This window comes from Alosa pseudoharengus, unplaced genomic scaffold (genome assembly GCF_046254945.1).
Source record: "Alosa pseudoharengus isolate Yale_2024_CS ecotype anadromous, Long Island Sound unplaced genomic scaffold, YU_APseudo_1.1 YU_APseudo_1.1_scf_12, whole genome shotgun sequence".
NCBI lineage: Eukaryota > Metazoa > Chordata > Actinopteri > Clupeiformes > Clupeidae > Alosa > Alosa pseudoharengus.
Window position 1 is genome coordinate 25,711,421 of NW_027468587.1, and position 13,735 is coordinate 25,725,155.

Genomic DNA, 13,735 nt, shown 5'->3' on the forward strand with positions numbered 1-13,735 from the left:
CTCTGCTTTTATCCCAATCCGTGAATTAGTGAAACACACACAGCACACAGTGTACACACAGTGAGGTGAAGCACACACTAATCCCGGCGCAGTGAGCTGCCTGCATCAACAGCGGCGCTGTTGGGTTTGAAGCACACACTAATCCCGGCGCAGTGAGCTGCCTGCATCAACAGCGGCGCTCGGGGAGCAGTGAGGGGTTAGGTGCCTTGCTCAAGGGCACTTCAGCCGTGCCTACTGGTCGGGGTTCGAACCGGCAACCCTCCGGTTACAGGTCCGAAGTGCTAACCAGTAGGCCACGGCTGCCACTAGTGTAGCCATAGTCACGATCATTTTGTGAGAACACGTTGTGATGCTTCTCCAACAACTGATTAAGTTGATTCACTTGATTAGAGGTGAGCCCCTGAAGATTTGCCTGTACAGGAACAGACAATGACCCCGATCCTTCTGACTGGGACCCTCACCTCTCTTACAAGTGCTTTGACCCGAAGCTCACCTGCCACTTCTTCAAAAGCCACCACCTCTTTAGGCAACACTTTCTGCGGTTTACACAACTCAGCAATTCTTGCCCTTGGAGGCAAAACAACTGGCTTCTGACTTGGGTTCAAAAGCCTCACTGGGACCCTACCACCCATTGATTGTGCTAGGACATTGGCTACCAGCAGTCCAGAGGGCATGTTAACACTTGAAGAGGCCTCTACCAAGACCTGGCATTTAATTTTCGGTGGGACCCGACAGCGACCTTCGATGACTGTTTCACTAAAGGGAGGAATGACAACCGCCTGCCTACCAGCTATTTTGACAAAGCCTATTTTCCCATCACCGCCTACATACTGCTCCTGTTTCCTCATTTCTTCAAGGATGCGACGTAGGCTTGCACTCCCAACCTGCTGCTTATGTCTATTCATTCTCTGGACCCCCTCCAAGCCGACAAAGAGGCTACGCAGTTCCCCGAGCACATTCATTCCTTATATCCCCACCGGCTTCCACTTCTTACCGCCATGTTAATCTTTCTCAGTTTCACTCTCCGAAGTCCCGCCCCTCCCTCTGTATCTGTGTCCTTTCATTGATCAGTTCTGTGACTCGTCACACTAGGCTTAGCATTACGAGCTCCCTGCAGTATGGCTTGGCGATCACAATAGCGGAGGACTCTGAAGATACTCTAAAGTATGTGGCCTGGTGGGGTAAGCAGAAAATTCGATGGGCTCTGCCAATTTCTATGGATTTTTGTCCAGTGTCGGGATCCACTGAGGTAGCAAGACTTGGTCGTCTCCTTCTTACGGAGCCCGGGGGACATGAGCAAAAAAAATATATATAGTTTAGTTTCATGTGCTCACATGAGACTTTCATGTGCTCACATGAAAGTTTCGTGTGCGCACGCAAAACCTTTTCACATGAAAGTTTCATGTGCGCACATGAAAGTTTCACGTGAGCACATGAAACTAAACTTTAGATTTTTTTTGTTCGTGTCCCCTTGAAGGGGCTCCGTACCTTCTGCACCTGTTGGTAGGTTTATTATCTTATTATCTCACATTGTTTCTTCTCAACCTATCTTCCATCTTTCTGAGGCTATCTAGCTCTGAGCGACAGTGGTTGGTCTCTTTTTTAGTCTGACGAAGCACTCCTTGCATTGTATCAACTTTAGCTGACACATTTTCCATATTTTTGACATGCGTAGTATTCAATGATCTCAGTAGCGTCCCGTTTTCTGATATTTGACTTTCAACCGTAGTGTCCCAGTGTTTGCCCATTCATCAGTCATTCCTATCATGTTATGCAAGCACCAGCGTAGTTCTGCTGGGAAGACTCCAATACGTCACTTATTCATTCATTACCTCTAACCAATCGGCCGTCCCACCTGTCTTTATAATGAACCGGGTCACGTACCTGTCTCGCTGCTTTCAGATACAGACTTTGACGTTCCCTCCTCCCTCCCCAACCACCACCAGTTTGGTCCCCGTCCAGCTGTCCGGGGGGTAGGCTCCGTCCCTGCCGTCTCACTCTGGCAGGATTTGCAGGGTCCGATCGTGCGAGACCTGGACCGAGGACGGGGCCTACGCCAAAGACTTTTCATATTGCCAACTGTCATGTCTATACATTTTTCTATGGATTAAATAATTAATTCTTATGCATATCATTGTTTCCCGAGTCTTCCTGGCTGAACTAGTTTGTCGACTTTTCCAACTCAATTCCTTCTGTTCCACTCAGCCACTTCCTAGTGCTTTCATTTGTTTCCCTTAAAAGGCAAAGCACTCTCCAAACGTGATTTAGACAATTATTCACAACAAATATTTTCTTTTCTCCTCTGTGGAGGCCTTTGTGTGATAATGGCAGAGTCTTGTGCTTATTAGACCACAGCCATCCACAACAACTCAGACAACTCAGTCATTTGTTTGAGACAGATTCCTGTGGTGCAATCAAATCTGAGCAAGTTTGTGGTCACACAGACAAACCTTTTAAAGAAACCTGTTAACATTCTTTTATCTTCAAAATGTTTGGGATTCAGTGGAAACACAAAAAGAAGGAGCAAGAAGGAGTTTGGCAACCCTCCCAACAAATAGCTGCGTGAGCTGTTGAATAATGTGGTGCGCTATTAGCATCTAGCAGTGAGGCGAGAAGACATGTTTGTGTTTGTCTGGCTACATCAGTTTTAATTCAGATCTTTTCCTGTCTGCTTTAAACATAACAGCTCCTAATGAAATGGCTAAAATCTCTAAATCTATTGACTGCAGTATGGCTTGGCGATCACAATAGCGGAGGACTCTGAAGATACTCTGAAGTATGTGGCCTGGTGGGGTAAGCAGAGAAAATTCGATGGGCTCTGCCAATTTCTATGGATTTTTTGTCCAGTATCGGGATCCACTGAGGTAGCATTGTACAAAGAAATCCGACTTGGTCGTCTCCTTCTGCACCTGTTGGTAGGTTTATTATCTTATTATCTCACATTGTTCCTTCTCAACCTATCTTTCTGAGGCTATCTAGCTTCAAGGATTAAAGTTCTCCGTCGTACAACGGATTTCCGTCAATTTAATTTTAGAAATGTTATATTTTAGATTGATGCAGATCCGATGAGAAAAAAATAGGAGGGGGGGGGGACTATCACCTTTGCTTTTCCTTTTTTAAGGCAACTACAAATATTAGGTCCGATGAATTAATGTGTGTGATGGTAAATGTTTAAAGACCTAATAGTGTTCTTGAGAACTTTCTGTGTTTCAATCAGTGACCGCTCAAGAAGATAGCGGACGTCAGCCATGAGTTTCGCTTAGTTTATTTTGTAGCTACTCGCTTGTCTCGGGCGTTTGCTTAAAAAAAAAGAACACGTATGGAGGACTATAACTGTCTAAAAGTTGGATTATAGTGACACAATCGAGACAGCTGATGAGGTTGGCCAATCCGTTTAACTTTTTTGGATATGATATTGTGAGCTCTATGTGCGTATTCGGAGAAGAAGCGTAGGCTGTGTTCTTTTCAATGTAGACAATTTCTTATTAGCGTGAACTCTTGTCAGGGGAGGTCATTCATTTTGGGTGTCTCCTATGACTTGAACAGATAGCCTGCTCTGTCACCTGATGTAGGCTACTATTATTGTTACAGTTTTTAATCAATGCAAACATTATGTGTAAAGCGATGCAATATAAACCGTGGCCTATGCAATTTATTATCCCGTCTGTTATGACATGTACATCAATGTTTTTCACAATGCGACGGAAGGTTTTGACTGAGCGTGTTAGCATAAAATAATAATAATATTGTTATCATCGCGAACTATTGAGTAAGGGGCTCAGTCGTGTTTGTGACGCACAGACAGCCTTGTAGCCTATTTTGCTTAGGCCTCACTTTTAATGACAGTAGGTTGTAAGTGTATGCTGACAAAAAATAACCATGCAATTAAAATACTCAACTTAAAACTTTGCTATAAAATATTTTTAATTTATAGCACAAAACCATAACCAGTAGGCCTACCAGAACCTCACATATTAGCGTCATGATTTGTGTGCGTCTATTTGGCAAGGCCACTAGCTGTCATGGATGTGTTGTGGCTAAAGGAAGGCAGGTGTCAAAAGTTAAAAAATAAATGGAGATGGGCGGCTGTTGGAAACGGGGGAGAACCATGGTGTAAAGAAATTAAAGTGCCAGGGGTTTGCTTTTGCGCGGTTCATTGCAAGAAAATTGTTTATGGATGCTATAGGAAAACGTTTTAGCACGCCACCAATCAGAAGATCGCCATAAGGTTTACGTTCGTGCACTTCAGGACATCTTCCCTACCTGGAGCAACTAGTCACCACAACAGAGCTAGGCTACGTTTATCTATGGCTGACCGTTTTTACGTTTAGAAAGTAGGCTACGCATGTTCTTTCATAGCGCAAAACGACCTGTCCCTCACCATATCGCAACCTCTTGTCAACCTTATACAATCTGTTGCTGAAGACAAAAGCGCCCTCTCCAGATTGTTGTTATCAAATGCGCAGACCTCCTGGATGAGCACACACTGCTCATTGGAAAACTGAGTTGTCTGTAAAACTCAAAATTACCATGTTTTCATTAAATGCAGATGAGGCAACAAATGGAAATATGAACAATATCTAGAATGTTCTGATTCGTTATTTTGATGAGGAAATGGGAAGTCTTGCAAACTTGATTTTATAGATTTTACTTGGGGTTGAATTGCATATTAACAAGAAAAAAAGTGTAAGTTAAAGCCTTTCTACAATATTGCTGCAGTAGAAAAGAACAGCAATGGCTAATCAGCAATGGTCAGGGATGGTACTAAAATATATTTTTGTTCATCAGGAAAACTCAATCTCAATCAAGAACACTCTCAATTCGCCTTATTCACATGGCGGCCATTGGCGGCTAAAACGAGGCTACAGGGTACACAAACCATAGGATTGTTATGTTCTATGCATTCACCTGTAGGTGGCATTAATTATATAGTAAGTGTACCCTGTAGCCTCGTTTTGGTTTAAACAATGGCCGCCGTGTGAATAAGGCGAATACTCCCTTTACTTTGTTGTTTGCATCTTTTTGTACATTAATCCCAACGGTCACAATTGTGACCGTACAAAAAAATCTTGCTCTTGTGCCTTTAAAACTGTTACTGGATGAATTATCAATACATTTCCCCCAAAAATAGAAACCTGAAAGGGTCTCAGTTAAATATGTGCAGTGCCAAATGTGTAGTGTAATTTGTCACATGGCCAGAGCTGCTTATGTTTTGGTTGCACCCTGACCAGAAAATGTCCACCCAAAAGCTCCCAAACTAAAGCTTAGAAAAGTATGTTTATGTAAACATAGGACAAAGATTTTTGGTACACATCATCTTTAAGGTGTCTAGTATGGAGGGATGCAATTGAAATATATGAACTTTGTTCAGCGTTCTCATAGCATAAGTGAACGTGATGACAGTCACAATTGTGACCGTTGGGAAACAACATCGTCCGATTTTAGGGATTTTTACACATTTCATTGTACAATCATCTAATTTCCACTAAATTCCATACAGAGATGATATGGGGACATTGTCCCAGGTCTGTTCTTTACTTTTAAATTTGTATCACATGGCATTTCTCAACATGGCCTCTGAAATTCTCTATTATATTCTAAGTGTGCCAATTTTTACATAGAAAATCCATTATACCACACTATTATACATAGCTATTGTATTAGCTGATTTTCTATGCTGTTCTTTATTTTAATTTCACTTTCAGTCACTTCCATGCACATATCAGATCTAACTGACTGCCCAGATTTTACAATCACACCTCAAAAACAGTAAATCATTATACTTATTGACTATTATATTACATATGTCACATATAAACAAGGTGGTGGGGGTATAATCAACTTGCCAGTCAGCCTGTTGAAGGCATATTGGCTGAATTTATGCAGAGACTTGCAGTAAATATGAACAACCTTACCAGAAAATGTATTTCCCACCCCTTTTCCCAACAATACCCCCTCCACTTATGTACAGTAAAGGGCCTCTGCCACAGGAACCAGTCAGACGAACCAGAAGCAAAGCTTCATGTGATCAAAAATAAAGATCAAGTGTCTCAAAAATCTGCTCTCACACTATTGTATGTCCAAATTACAGAATGTTTCCTATTATGCATTTAGAACCTTACTTAATTTAGTGGTAAAATTAATAAAATTTAGCAATAGTGGATATCACACCCCTCTAACACTAGATTAGGCCAATAACTGAGGTCAGAGCAGGCTCCTATGCTCCTCAGGTTTATATGTGATGGGATCATGGACAGGTGTCCTGTGTTCCCCAGGTCAAGCATTGTATGTTTCCAGAGTCCTCCAGCTTTATAAAGTACATAATAGGTACCCAAATGTGCATAGGTCTCAGGATACATAATGCACTGGGAACATAGGGCCTTATGAATATAAGGCCTTTGGAGCATAGGGACCAGGTAACATACTGTAGGTTCACTTCATTTAGTGACCTTAACAATACCACTGAGCAAAGGAGACCAATTGCTGGTCCAATGGAAAGGCAATTAATGGCATTGGAAGTATGGCAGACTTGCAGGACAATCTGTTGTGTAATTAATCAATTAATTAAATAAAGAATTATAAAATTAAATAATACAACAATAAACAAACAGACAAACAACATCACTTTTTGTAACATTTGTGGTTGCTGTTGTATTGTAGGGTGGTGTTGTTTACACTATAGTCATAATAGTGTGATATAATGCCTTTTCTATGTAAAAATCGGCACACTTATAATATAATAGAGAATTGCAGAGGCAATGTTGCGTATTGTATTGTAATACAAAATTAAAAGTAAAGAACAGACCTGGGACAATGTCCCCCTATCATCTCTGACTGGAATTTATTGAAAATTAGATGATTGCACAATGAAATGTGTGAAAATCCCTAAAATCGGACTGTGTTGTTTCCTAACGGTCACAATTAAGCATAAAACACTCAGTTTCACCCACTTTTTCAGGAAAATTTGAAAAAAATAGTAATTGATTACTTCAAATGGTTACTCAAGACACATGATTTTGATATATTCAAGTCTGGGAAAAATTTGGGATTAAACGGGTTAAAAACCAATAGGTCGCGACCGCAAAAGGGGTGCTATCTCTATAGGTAGATATGAACAATGTATGACTTATGGCCTGAAAAAAGTTCAGTCAAACGTTTTTTTTTTACTTTAATCCCTGTATCTAGCTCTGAGAGACAGTGGTTGGTATCTTTTTAAGTCTGACGAAGCACTCCTTGCATTGTATCAACTTTAGCCAACACTTTTTCTATATTTTTGGCATGTGTCGCTATTCAATGATCTCAGTAGCGTCCCGTTTTCTCCTATTTCACTTTCAACCGTAGTTAGTGCTCTAGCCAATGTTGATGATGATGACAATGATGATGATGATGATGACGATGATGAAGAAGATGAGAAGATATAAATGAAGAAGAGAAGACGTAACTCCTTTATTACTTTTCCACCATTAATATTACTGCTATTATCGTTCAGATTTCCTGATGGTCAGATCCCAATTTCAATCTGTATAAGTTAGAATTCTACTCGTAACATTTAATACATTTCAATACATAATTATTATGATAATCATTGTCTTGTTTTTTTAATACTTTATTATATTATCACTTGAAAGCAGAGTTATTTCCATTTTATAACACATTATGAGTATACATGTATTTACCCCTTAGTCCCCACCCATGAAGAGAGAGAAAAAAAAAGAAAAAGAAAAAAAAAGAAATATATATATATATATATATATATATATATATATACTGTATATATTTATCAACAATTTATCCTTGTTGATTTGGTAAATGGTGCAGATCATGATGTCATTACTGGAATCATGGCATGGTCCCAGTGCCCACTTATTCCTATCATGTTGTAGTTTGTCGACTTTTCCAACTCAATTCCTTCTGTTCCACTCAGCCACTTCCTAGTGCTTTCATTTGTTTCCCTTAAAAGGCAAAGCACTCTCCAAACATGCTTTAGACAATTATTCACAACAAATATTTTCTTTTCTCCTCTGTGGAGGCCTTTGTGTATGTGATAATAGCAGAGTCTTGTGCTTATTAGACCGCAGCAATCCACAACAACTCAGACAAGTAATTTGTTTGAGACACATTCCTGTGGTGCAATCAAATCTGAGCAAGTTTGTGGTCACACAGACAAACCTTTTAAAGAAACCTGTTAACATTATTTTATCTTGAAAATGTTTGGGATTCAGTGGAAACACAAAAAGAAGGAGCAAAAAGAAGGAGTTTGGCAGCCCTCCCAACAAATAGCTGCGTGAGCTGTTGAATAATGTGGCGCGCTATTAGCATCTAGCAGTGAGGCGAGAAGACATGTTTGTGTTTGTCTGGCTACATCAGTTTTAATTCAGATCTTTTCCTGTCTGCTTCAAACATAACAGCTCCTAATGAAATGGCTAAAAACTCTGAATCTATTGACTCAGCTGAGAGCGGCCTAGCTGCGTGACACTCTCACTGTTGATCCCCTGTGCTTCGCTGGGGACCTGGAATCAGTCATACTGGCTTTCAGCCTAAGCCCAGCAGATGCCCCAAAAATGAATGAGTGTGTTTAAAGCAGCTGTACAAATCTCTCTCTCTCTCTCTCTCTTCTCTCTCTTTCACACTCACACTCTTCCTTTGAGCCATTCCCTCTCATTCTGTCTCTGTCCCTTCATAGGCCTAGTGTTGTATGCAACATCTGCTCATCTTGTACAGATGCACTGAGAGTCTCAGCAGCCTATTTGTCAGAGGATCATGGGCGCCTCCTACCCGTGAAGGTTTCTTGGTTTCTTCTTGTCAGTGTGTCAACTTCTATCTTATTGCTGCACGCAATATGCGTTGAAGGGGAAAAAAAAGATGTTCAGCAAAGCCTCAGTCTTTGGGGACCAAACTGCCCCCTACCACACACACACACACACACACACACACACACAAACACACACACACACACACACACACATACACACACACACACACACACACACCATGCCTGTGGGGCTCATCTTCCAACTCTTCTTTACATTTCTGTGGCAGTCTGCATTAAAACGGGACAAGTATTATAGGACAAAGGACAGATTACTCCGAATGGTCTTGTTGGCATTTCGGAGCTGGTGTTGGGAAGCTTTGTGCAGATAAATGTGTCAGCCGAATTCATTTATCTCAGTGAATTAAGAAACTCTTTCATTCTGTCAAACTGTCTTCTTACTCCTCTTACAGATTAATCCAAAATATAAGGAATGGCCATAAACTGAACCTTTTGAAGGCAACAGGTGAGTTAAGGAGTGGGGAGATTTTTCTGTGATTGTGTTTGGCCTATAATATTTAATACACACCAATTCGATTTACTTCAAATGTATTCACTCATAATATAATTCTTTCTCACCATATTTCAGGTAAATCAGTTTTATTTCCACTGAACTCATTAAGTGAAAGGTCACTGAGTCTCCAGTGTCCATGTCCTATTCTTCATGGATGGTAGAGGGGGTTGCAGTGCGGAGTGCAGTCACAGAGGAGCAGGCTTGCTTCCTCTCCTCTCCTCTCCTCTCGCCTCCTCTCCACTCCGCTCCGCTCAGCAGGGCCAAAGCCACCGCCACTGCTGTGACCCTCTTTCCACTAGCCAAACTCAAAGCCAAAGCCTCTTTGAATGGCTTTTGGTTTCTGAGTTTCTTGAAATGGCTTTGGCTCTTAAGCTGACGTGCTTATACCCCCCCTCCTCCTCCTCCTCTCTGAGTCAAAGTTGATATGGCTTTTCCAAGTTACTAGCACCCCCCCCCCCCCCCCACAAAAAAAATGTTTCAGCATTAGCAGTGTTTAAACAGTGGCACTGCTAATGGAATCATGGCATGTATTTATTGATGAGCCTAATATCTTCAGGAGATTGAGTGTACATCAATGCAAAACAACCCGTATCCCGTATCCATGTTGCATCCATCTGATCCAGTAGACAGTTTATACAATGTATACAATTCAAAAGCCTCTCTCTCCCTCTCTCTCTCTCTCTCTCTCTCTCTCTCTCACCTACTCCAAGGTTGTATGTCCAAATATTTTTCTGTTGCTGTAGAGAGGCATGCTAGGATATTTTATAGCTTATCACAAAGCACTCACCACTCACCAAACTAGTGGAACAAAACACGACTCGATTGTCAACACAACATGGCCTGTTTTTTTTCTTCCTGAGATCAAAAGCTTCCCCTTAGCAAAGAATATTTCACTCAAAAAAGGGGGGCTCTGAAAAAAAACCTCAGCAGCATTAAGGAAAATGACTTGCGATTTAATTTCTAAGCCCAGGAAGTTGCGTAATGGAACACATTGATTCATCTGTGATGCCTTCCATGCAACAGCTGATTTGCATTGCCTTGCGCAGTTCCAACTGTGCAGTTATGGACTCCTGTTTCTTTCTTTAAAAAAAAAAAAAAAAAAAAGCTGCCGTGGCACGTGTTATAATTTCAAATATAGAAATTAGCCCCTCCAAAGGCATGCTAAGACAGGCTTAACCAAGCTGTTCATAAAAATGCCTTTGAAACTTCCTAGGCGGTGAATCAGCACAGCAACTAATGCTCAGCCTCCTCTTTCCTTCTTTAGTTCTTGTCCTTCCCCTTAGATGTGAAAATACAATACAAAGTTGTCTGCCTTCAGCAAGATGAGCCCAGCTGAGAAAGTGGATAGACTTACTTAATTGCCTTGGTCTGACAGGTCTCTCTGAAGTTGTTGCTTTTCTGTTGCTGTTTGTTGTCTGTGGCATTCTCTGATAGACCCCATGAGAGTTGGTGATCAGAGTGTGAGAGAGAGGAGGAGGAAAGATAGATAGATATACAGATATATACCTCCTCCTTTAACATAGACAGTGTGCTGATATTCAGGAGGCCAACAACAACAAAACACTGACCAAGGGCATATAGAGACAGAAATCAATCACTTGATTATGATATATGATATGATATTGTACATTCAAAACAACACCAAACATGTAGGCCTACTCATCATCAATTCTTGCAAGCATATGCAAAATACAAACATATGAGTAGTAAATATCATTTTAATTTATAATCTGTTTAATTTTAGTTCCATAGTTTCCCTTGGTTGTGTAGGAGACTCACTTACAGGTCTTTCAGTCACTTCATCAGTGGGCAAAAGTCATTTGAACTGACGTGATGATTAATTACCTAACATTTAACAGCAGATGACGAGCAACAGCTCAGTGGACAGATAGAGATCACAGAACTTTCTAATCAGTCAAGCAGAGGCGAAGAAACAAATCAAAGAGACGATCTCAACAGCGTCTGCCAGGAGGATAGAGGGGGCTGAGGAGAGACAGTGGGAGGGTGGTTTGGGTGGTGGGGGGGGGGGGTGTCATTTAATCTGGTTCTCGGAGTGTAGATCTCCTTAATTGGTGGCTTTCTCTCAGTTTAATCATCTGGCAGGGGGTAAGATGGTGTCACCTGGTGTGATGGCGGCGGTGGTCTTCATCAGAGCGTTGTTGGTGGGAGAGGAGCGACGATACCATTCATCTCCTCTCAATCTCCTCCACCCGCTACGCTTCCCCTCACCCCCCATAGCCCCAACCCCTCGCCACCCACCCCTTGTCTACCCTAATTGCCATCTGTGTTATTCCGACGCTGGGCTGATGCATGCTAATTTTGAGGATTTAACCGTTCCACTCTTTCTCTCTCTCTTAAACTCCAACCTCCAGATAACAGAGCAGAGGTATGCATGCTTAATAATCTACTCTTCAACTGAAAAGGAGTTTGTTAGTTAGTTAGTTCGTTTTAGTTAGTTTTCATGGTAGGCATCATGAAATATACCTGTCATGCCAACACTTTATGAGGATTCTACTCTTGAACTAAATAGGAACTTGTGACTATTGTGATTACTGTCCAGGGAGCTATGGCATTGTAAAAATATGCCCCTGTCATGCTAACAGCTAAAGCATCACAAATGTGGGCCAATCTTTTATCATTTTATCACATTCAGACATACTGTAGGAGTATAGTATGCAGATGCCAATTAGTCTGAAACAATGACACTCTGTGTAGAAGGTGTAATAGTCTGAAAGTGCTTCTCTCCTAGACAGGAGAGAGAAATGACTTTGCAAAAACAGTAACTCGTTTAAGTGTCCTCGGTGAGTCACTCTGTAATAATGCATCTTTTAATGTCATTATGCCTTTTTAATAAAATATCATAAAACACTAAACACCGGCACCGCCGGTGTAAGTTTGAGTGAGATGGGTCCATGTCATCCTCTACTACATTTCCACTGACTGGAGAAGCACTCTCGCAGACTGGACGTGTGCAGTAAGTTGAATAGCATTCATCTGCGGCACTTCAGTGGCATGTAATGAATTTAATGTAGAGCCATAATTTGACTAATAGTCTAAGGTAGAGTATTTCCTTTTTTTAAAGATTCAAATAAATGGGAAAGATTAAGTTCATGTTACACAACACTATAACTGTTTGATTAGGGGAGATGAGGCAATAAGTATAGTAGTATAGTATAGTATATATACTCTTTTGATCCCGTGAGGGAAATTTGGTCTCTGCATTTAACCCAATCCGTGAATTAGTGAAACACACACAGCACACAGTGAGGTGAAGCACACACTAATCCCGGCGCAGTGAACTGCCTGCTACAACAGCGGCGCTCGGGGAGCAGTGAGGGGTTAGGTGCCTTGCTCAAGGGCACTTCAGTCAATAATGAGATTTTGCTAAAATAAATACCCCTCCTTCCTTCCGTCTGCCCCTCTTCCACCCTTTTCTCGCTCACTCATTCACTCACTCACTCATTCACTCACTCACTCACTCACTCATTCACTCATTCACTCACTCACTCACTCACTCACTCATTCACTCACTCATTCACTCATTCACTCACTCACTCATTAAATCATTCACTCATACAGTCATTCATTTGAAACGTTAAACTTATATTTTTTCCGCTTCTTTCAATATTTATTAAATCAAGTGAAACTGAATCAGTCATTCCCATGCAGACGGTGATGGAGCTAGGCTAAGGTATCATATTTCATTTTAATTCAATTAAGACCCACTTATAAATCAACTCTAGGTGATTCATAAAACACACTTGATTTGTCACAGAAGGGTATTGGGGGCGGCGGTGGTAGTGATGGGAGGAGGCGGGAGGTGGTGATAGTGATGGTGGAGGCAACCATCACTAACCCAACAGCACCCCTCCCCCTCTCCATAAACAAACAAACAAATAAATACGCAGATCCTGCACTGACAGAACGAACTGTTACCATCAGGCAGATAAAATAGATCTAGAATTCTTAACAGACGCCTTTTTTATTTTCTATTTTATTTATTTTTTTATTATGCATGTCTTTTTAACGGGCATACCTATTTATGCTGTTGTTTGTAAGTATCTCGGTTTATCTAGGTTTGTGTGCATTCCTCGTGCCTGTGTGCTCTTTGACATGGGTCAAGCTTTGAGGAGTCCAAGTCAAATTTCCGCATGGGGACATTAAAGTATTTATCTATCTATCTATCTATCTATCTATCTATCTATCTAAAAAAAAATACATTTTAGACATGTTACATGCCTGGCTGGCTGACTCATCTCAGCTGTGCGGATGGGGGAAGAATGGACAGACGTGAGGGACGGACCTCTGGGTTCAAGCTGAGATGGACGCTGGTGGAGGGGGTGTAGAATACCTGTGATGGAAGAGGCGTTTCTCAGCGCTCCAGTGGATGCGGCTCTTAGTGTGTGATCCAA